Raw genomic sequence first — 9,248 nt, 5'->3', positions numbered from 1 at the left:
TGTTGGCGGGACCGAACGGTCCACCGGGTTTTTCCACCCAACAGGATAACATGCTTTTTGCAAAGAAAAATAAATCATTCGCGAGAGCATCACATCTTAGAGAAACAACATACTTGTGCCAAGGGTAATCTTCCTTGCAACCGAGAATGAAGAGTAGGTCGTCAACTTCTAGCTTTCAAATGAACACGCAGGGGAAACATGGGGCTAAGCTGAAAATAAATCACTCATGGTGTATAAAACTCACAAGGCAAGTGTCTTAACCTATTCCCAAACCAATAACTGCACCATGACTCTATTTTGCACGCGACTTCCTATCGAATCATAGATCAAACGTACGATCACGGACCAATAGGATTTTCTCGAGGTCAGCGTTTTTTGGAGAGGAAGCTGGGTGTTTCGGTCTTTTCCTCTTTGTTCATGTGGGGTGGGATATTGCCAGTCAAGAATGATTCTGAGTGGCAATCTGGCTTTTGGAGACTTTCTATCCTCTTTCCTTCATTGATCGAGAATTACTTCTTTTCCCTTTTTACTTCCTTTCGATCTTTGATCGGGAATTCTTCTTTCCTTTCTTTTGTTCTTTTCTCTATTTTTATTTTTCTCTTTTTCTTTCTTTCCATTTCTTCCTTCAATTTTCCTTCCCCATCCCTTTCTTTGGGAAATCGGGTTTTAACATTCCATTCGCTCTTCCTTGAGGAGATTTCACTGTCCTTTGCTTCGGGGGAAAGAATGAGGATTCCTTTTTTACAGGCCAAGGTTCAAAAAGGTCTGAGGTTGTGTTTCAATGGGGTCTTTTATCGTGGGAACCCAATCTTGACATATGGGGCGAAACAAATCTGGGTGACAAGGTGTCGGTCTCGGGCCGAACTTCCACTTTATTCCATAAGGCACGCATGACAATGATGATTTGAAAATAACGTGCAAAATTAGTCATGGTTACAGCCAGGTGGGCACTCAAGCATCCCGTTTATGGCATTGTGATACTACGGTTGGGAATTTATACAGACAGACCCAACGTTTCCAAATTATGTTCTTTCATCAGTTCAATGCATTCATCCATCCTTATCTCGGTTCATTCCGGAAAATAAACTCTTAGCATCGGTCCCTTGTCTCCAGAAGATGCGTTTGCTCTTTACGAATGATTCATACTTCTTAACTAAATCATGTCGATCTTTGCGGTCTTTCTTTCTTTTTACTTTTTGTTTTATTTTTAAATATGTTCACTAAAACTATACACTTGTGGTTCTTTATGAGGAAAATCTTTCTTTATACATCTATGACAAACTTCTTTTGTACACGCATTAGAACTCTTCTTCTTACGTCACACGGTCTATATACAAATCCTATTTACATTCAAAGATTTTTCATTTTTCCCAACACACACTTATGGTTCACACAAAGGTTTCTTCATATACACTCGTTGCTCACACACACAAGAATTCCTTTCTTCGCATCATTTACACACTTAGATCCTCTATACACATTTTCCTTTTACATACATGTACAAATAAAAACCTTTTTCTTTTCTTTATGAACATGACTTTTATTCACAGGCTTCTTTCTTTTTAGGATTTTTGGTTCATTTTATTTTATTATTTTTAGGACAACGTTCCTAAAATGAAAAAAAACTCTACGCGGCTCCAGCATTTCAAAACATTATTGACAACAACGAAACAAATACCGACGTAACAACTCAAGTGATATGTATGTACAAAACAAACGTCAAAACATGAAACAAACGTCAGTCCCTTAGTCAAACACAAAATAAGATGATATGTAACAGAAAAAACAAATGGAAACAAAAAGAAATATGGATCAAGAGATCTCCCAATCATGTGGCACCGCTCCCTCCTAAGAAATAAAGTAAATCGATCATCTCTTCGTCCTCGTGGGCCTCATCTGCCTCGTCGGGAGCCTCTGCTGGTGCTTCTCCTGCCTGGGCCTCGGGCCAATCTCCAGGCCATGCGACCTCTGCCCTGAACTAGTCAGGAGTAGGGCACGAAAAAGAAGTAAAGCCCTGGCTCTGCAGGCTGAGACTCATCTGATAAAGACAATCATGAGTCTGTACATGTGCCCGGTGGTTGGCCGCCTGCTGGCGAACCAAATGCCGCAAATACTGCTCTGTATCAAATGATCCGGCTGGACCAGCCTGATAAGGTGGTGGCGCGTCCGCGGCCTGTGGTGCATCACCCTGGACCTGTCTCTGCGTGCAGTACTTCTCAATAAAAGCTCGGGTGATGGGCGGTCGAATCACCTTGCTAGGTGTGACGGGGACGCGGAACGACTGGCAGAGTCCCGTGATCAAGGCGGGAAATCCCAGGGCCCTGTTGGACTTATCTTGGTCCAGAGGGTGCCTGGTAGGCGCCATACCTGCAAAAATATAGATGGCATCAGCGATTAACTGAGCCACATGGATGCTCATCCGCGTCAGGATGGCGTACACCAGCTGACACTTCGGCAGGGGGAGGTCGGAATTATGATCGATGGGCAGGATGTTGCTGAGCAGCAAAGTCATCCATATCTGAGTCAGGGTGGTCATGTTGGTGCGCATGATCCGCACCCGTCTCCCGGCAGCAGTCCGGGTAAAATCTTGCCCCGGTATACATAGCAACTGGGCGATGGCCTCCCCATCGAACCCATCGGACCGGTTCCTCCTCTGGCCATACTCGCACTCCTGGCCCTCCTCTAGTACTAGAGGATATCCCAGGAGCTGGCCGATAGCTTCTGCATCAAACGGGATCCACTGACCCCTCACCCAGGACCTCATATCACGCACGCCCTCCTCTGTTGGCCAAGCATTGACATAAAATTCGAGGACTATTTCTGGATCGAACTTGGCCATGGGGGTAACCAGTGATGCCCACCGCCGGCGACCTATCTCCTCCTGGAAATCAGTATACTCGTCGTCCCTGAGCTGGACGCGTCGCTCCCGGAGAAATGACCATCCCTTGATGGCCTCGAAGCGCTGCTGGTGTTCAGTGCTCCTAAAGCGGTGACTGTCATACTCGGGAGCGGAACTGGTTCCTTCAGCCGCTTTATCCTTCCTAGATCTCTTTGAGGCGAGCTTCCTCGAGGCCATTTCCTGTGAGAACAAACATTGAGAAGTTAGTTTTACAAGATAATGCTTATCCTAACGCACAAAATGTCATGCCAATCCCTCAGATGGAGAACGGACTCATGTAATCCATTTATGCACACATGTACGTGTAGAAAATATCCTATTATTTATATCAACATACAAGGATATTCAAAACATTCTAATTACCACACATATATACATTTTTTTTCGGAAAGAATACTTACACACATGCTCAAGGTATTGTGCCAAAATTACATATGTTCATATCCTAACTATTTTGCTACCACAAACTACCCACACACATTTGAAGTATTTTATTAACATACAAATTTTTGTTGTTCCATTCATATTTATTTATACATATATGCACATTGGAGAGCCAATCTCACATCACGCACACACTTGCATTTGAAAAGGAACTTTCATGTCATCTACCTACTCTTGAGGGGCAATTCCACATCATACATTCATTTGGGAAGCATTCTTGCGCCATTCTGGCATGGGTACATTTTTTGAAAAGCTTCTTATGCTACCTATCCACAAATATACATATCTTGAAATGCATTATTTACCATTCATTCACTTTGCAAGGTATTTTTATGCCATATATTCACACACTTTGCAACATATCTTTATGCCATATATTCACGTATATCTACACACCATTGAAAAGCATCTCCCACGTTACTTAGGTGCAAAGTGCCAATCATGGGGCAGCTCAAATCCTTACAAAAAGTCCCTATTTTCATGCTTTTCTAATCCTAAAACCAAATTTTGGATTCCTAGCCATAAGCATGTTTCCTTGCATTGAAGCTTTAAAAAGTTTGGGTTTCTAAGCTTGGGATTACATTTGGGCACCTATTTTGACTTTCCCATGCTGTGTCTACATACATAAAACAGCCCCACTGATCGAGGCCGTACCCGAATCAAATAAACATGAAAATGCAGTAACTAGGAAGTGATCCTAGGTCGTTTCCCAATGAGCAGTGACAAGCCAAATGTTCATAATATACTTGCAGTAACAATAACGATGGGGGGGGGGGTTTGTTTGTTTTGTGATTAAAGAGCAGAACAAGTAAACTGGAATACGAAACTACTAATATTAAAAACGGGTTGTTTCCTCTGATTCAGAAGCCATTCTCTTATCCTGGGTTATGGAGAATTCGTCCCTAATAGTCAACCACTTAATCCAACCCTATTTCAATTTACTAAGCGAAAATCAACTTAGGGTTTTCAATACGTGATTAGGCACCACATACACCAGTTAGCCCTTCGTCCATTAAGCATGAACGCAAGTTAGGCTCAGAGGCAATTAATCGAACACGAAGCGTGCACTGATTAATATTCACGAATTTGGGATACTGATGAAGGGAGAACTGCCAGGAAACCACATTACAAGCGAAACCTCAAAGAGAGTTGGGCTTCGTCCTCAAAAGGAAACAACACCAGAAAATCTAGCCTTCCATGGATTCAAACAGAAAACGCAATTGAAACATGAAGCAGAAACGTAAATGAACAGAAACGTAAACGAACAGAAATGTAAAATGGAACAGAAACGTAAATGAGAGTAGAAGAAGAAGCAAGAACGAAATTGTAATTAGAAGCAGAAAACGTAAAATTGCATTACGAACTCAGAAGCATCAAAACAGAAAAACCAAAACCCTAAAACAAAGCTCTGAATAATGAATAGCATAACAGATTAGAATCCCCTGCACGAATCCCAAGGCAGCTATTTAAAAAGAGTCACTCAAAGTCACTGGGCCCTATTACAATACTCTGGCCCAAAATGAAATAAACACTGAACAACATAAAATAAAATTGCGAAATTTCCTAATTAGAAATTAACTAAGATAAGTGTTGCTTTATTTGCCCTCTTCAAGTCCACAACCAAAATCCGGATTAAGCCCAATGTTTCATTAATTCCTGAAATTAGATTAAAAACATCAAATTAGCTAAATGAGCCCAAATAATAAAACTGCCTAATTAATTGACAATTAAGACCAATCAATAATTAAAATGGTGCAAAAAGGGTTTAGAAAATAGAAGAAAATGATGGCACATCAAAACCCCCCATACTTAGCCTTTTGCACTCCTGGGCAAAATGAAACAAAGAACAAAATCAAAGGATATCAGAGGGAGACAAACAAAAACATTCACATATTTCACAATGAACATCAGGGAATGAAAGGAATGGGTAACATCTAACATAAGGAGATCCAAAAAGTCAAGACATTCATGAAAATCATCCAAGCAACCCAATCATGGCAAAATAGTTAATCAGCTCAAGAATGAAAAGTGATAAAGCCTCACAAGATATACACTCTATCTCTCAAGTGTCTAGGCTACTATTTACCCTCAAAGCTCCCATGAAAGCAAACACCACATAAACTTGGCAAGATTCTAAAATTGACAATCAACCCATAAACACAAGCACATGAGGATCAAAAGGTCTTTTAAGGTTGTAATGGGGCCAAGGACAAGGTATGGAGAAATATGGAATAAGTGGCTAAATCCCAAAGGAATAGAGGAGCAAAGGGGAATAAGTGCATATTAAGAAAAAAATAAAAAGAAGTAAAGATAAAAATTAAACATGAAGAGTAGAACCAAGAGTTTCATCATTCTTGTGCCATTTAAGATCTTATTCACTCAACTTTATTGCTTTTCTTTTTCTTTTTTCGAATTTTTTTTTTGTTTTTTTTGTTTTTTTTACTCTTTGGCCTTTGAGAAACAACATTTTATTCAGCATGTCCAACATTTAACCAATATACAATGTACATCAAGTATGGCCCAAAATACATCATGAAGCATAGCCAACAAAACAAGTTGTCCAATGAAACAAAAACCCCCCACACTTATTCCCAAAACAATTCCAAAGCTCCAAAATTCCTTAAGGATATGGTAATATCATGGTTTTTCACTTAAGGCTTGTAGTGAGCTTCAAAACAAGGAAAGGGAAACAAGGCTCAAAAGGGCTATCAAAGGAATTAATTCAAGGTAAGTCCATTTGGCTAGAAGCTTATAAGAACAAAATTGCCTTAATCATTTCCAAATATGCATGTGAATTAGGACGCATCAACAAGAATCAAGCCAAGGCTATTGTGCAAGCAATCAATGGGGCAAAACACACCAAATGATTATAATGATGGATGGCTCAAATTCTCACAAAGGTAAAATCATCACTTTCAAATTGAGCTTTCAAAACTATCATGACATGTAGAGAAGAATCAAGGATTTCAAGTCACAAAATGTCAAGAACTTTTATTTTCAAAACAATTACCCATTTCTTGAACATATCCTATAATTCAAAGAAAAACATGCAAAGTCATACGTGCACATGAAATTGACCCAAAATATTAAACTGAAAATCCGATGAAACTAACAACATTAACAAATTAACACAACTAACAAATTAACAAAACCAACAAAACTAGCAAAACCAAAGAACACTCCCCCCCCCCCATACTTAAACAACACATTGTCCTCAATGTAGCACAATTAAAAGATTAAAAACAATTAAATCATCAAAGAGAATCGGACAAGTGTAATAAAAGCAAAGAAGGAGATAGGAAAAGAAAAACTCCCTAAGTCATGGTGGAGGAAGAGTAGGGTGGAGTAAGGAAGTCTCTTCCACCACTACGTCCACTAAAGAAGGGTTCGTGAGGAATGGCTTAAGTCGATGTCCATTGACCTTGAAGCTCTTGTTTGTGGAGTCGCTTTTGATCTCAACTGTACCATAAGGAAAAAAATTAGTAACAACAAAAGGACCAATCCACTTAGACCTCAACTTACCACTCATGAGTCCAAGCCTAGAATTATACAATAACACTTTTTGCCCAACCACGAAGTCTTTTTTAACTATCATGCTATCATGGAACTTCTTGGTCTTTTCTTTGTAGAACTTGGCATTCTCGTAGGCTTCTAGGCGGATTTCATCTAACTCACTCAGTTGCAACTTCCTTTCCTCGCCAGCTTGATCCATAGAGAAGTTGCAAGTCTTCACTGCCCAGTATGCTTTGTGCTCAATTTCCACTGGAAGATGACATGCCTTTCCAAAGACAACCCGATAAGGAGACATTCCTATGGGTGCTTTCTAGGCAGTCCGATGTGCCCAGAGAGCATCATCAAGCCTGGTACTCCAATCTTTCCTGCTTGGCTGCACAATCTTCTCTAGAATTCTCTTGATTTCCCTGTTAGAAATTTCTGCCTGTCCATTAGTCTGGGGGTGGTATGGTGTGGATACCCTGTGTACCACCCCGTACTTTTTAAGCAGGGCATGCATTGTCCTGTTGCAAAAATGGGTTCCTTGATCACTAACAATTGCTTTAGGTACTCCAAACCTGCAAAACAGATGAGACCTGACAAAGTCTGCGACAACTTTAGCATCATTAGTTCTAGTGGGCTTGGCTTCCACCCATTTTGAAACATAATCAACTGCAAGGAGAATATAAACATAACCAAAAGAGACAGGAAAAGGACCCATGAAATCTATACCCCAGACATCAAACACCTCACAGAATAGCATAGGTTGCTGAGGCATTTGTTGTCGCCATGTAAGTGTATTTCCTGCTCTCTGACACTGCTCACAAGTGCTGCAGATCTTCCACGCATCTTTAAAGATGGTGGGCCAATAAAAACCACAATCAAGCACTTTGCGAGCTGTCCTTTGAACACCTAGATGACCTCCCGGTGCGGAAGAATGACAGAACTGCAGGACTGAGTCAATCTCATGATTTGGAATGCACCGTCTAATGACCTGATCACTGCACAATTTCCACAAGTAGGGGTCATCCCAAATAAAATGCTTAGCATCACTTTTAATCTTATCTTTTTGGGCCTTAGATGCTAAGGGAGGAAAAACAGAGGCAACTAAATAATTGACAATGTTAGCAAACCAGGGAGTAGAAAGAGAGTCAGAAATACTATACAATATATACAAATGATCATCCGGGAAATCATCCCGAATAGGTGAATCTGCATCAGAGACACGTTCGATCCGACTCAAATGATCAGCAACTAGATTTTGTGCTCCGCTCCTATCACGGATCTCCAAGTCAAACTCTTGGAGCCAGAGCATCCATCGGATCAACCTAGGCTTAGAATCAGCCTTCTTCAACAAGTACTTTAGAGCTGCATGGTCAGTATAAACAATAATGCGAGTACCAAGCAAATAAGATCGAAATTTTTCAAGAGCAAAAACTATGGCTAGAAGCTCTTTCTCAGTAGTAGTATAATTTGCTTGGGCAGCATCTAAAGTCCTAGAAGCATAATATATCACCCTGGGCAATTTATCAATTTTCTGAGCAAGGACAGCCCCCAATGCATAATTTGATGCATCACACATAAGCTGAAAAGGGGCTGTCCAATCAGGTGCCTGGATGATGGGGGTGGTAGTCAACGCTCTTTTGAGGCAATCAAAAGCCTCTTTGCATCTGTCATTAAAGTCAAACTCCACCTCCTTTTGCAACAAGTTGGACAGTGGAAGGGCTACTTTGCTAAAATCCCTTATAAAGCGCCTGTAGAATCCTGCATGACCAAGAAAAGATCGCACCTCTCGCACACAAGAGGGGTAAGGCAATTGTGAAATAATAGAAATTTTTGCAGGATCTACTTCAATACCCTTATTGGAAATAATGTGGCCTAAAACTATACCTTGCTCAACCATAAAATGACATTTTTCAAAATTTAGAACAAGGTTAGTTTCAATGCATCTATTCAAAACTTTTTCCAAACTATTCAAACAACCATCAAAAGAGGATCCATATACAGTGAAATCATCCATAAACACCTCTATGCAATTTTCTAAAAAATCACTGAAAATACTAATCATGCACCGCTGGAAGGTACCAGGGGCATTGCACAGGCCGAAAGGCATCCTCCTATAAGCAAAAGTGCCGAAGGGGCAGGTGAATGTGGTCTTTTCCTGATCCTCAGGAGCAATAGTAATTTGCATATAACCAGAAAAACCATCAAGAAAACAGTAGTGGGATTTACCTGCCAGGCGCTCAAGCATCTGGTCAATGAATGGCAGGGGAAAATGGTCCTTTTTGGTAACCTGGTTCAGCCTCCTATAGTCAATGCAGACTCTCCAACTGTTCTGCACCCGAGTAGGAATCAGCTCCTCCTTCTCATTTCTGATCACTGTGAGGCCAGTCTTTTTCGGGACTACCTGGAC

Source organism: Glycine max, chromosome 1 (genome assembly GCF_000004515.6).
Source record: "Glycine max cultivar Williams 82 chromosome 1, Glycine_max_v4.0, whole genome shotgun sequence".
In the NCBI taxonomy this organism is placed as follows: domain Eukaryota; kingdom Viridiplantae; phylum Streptophyta; class Magnoliopsida; order Fabales; family Fabaceae; genus Glycine; species Glycine max.
The sequence above is the reverse complement of the archived record's forward strand: the minus strand, read 5'-3'. Positions refer to the sequence as shown.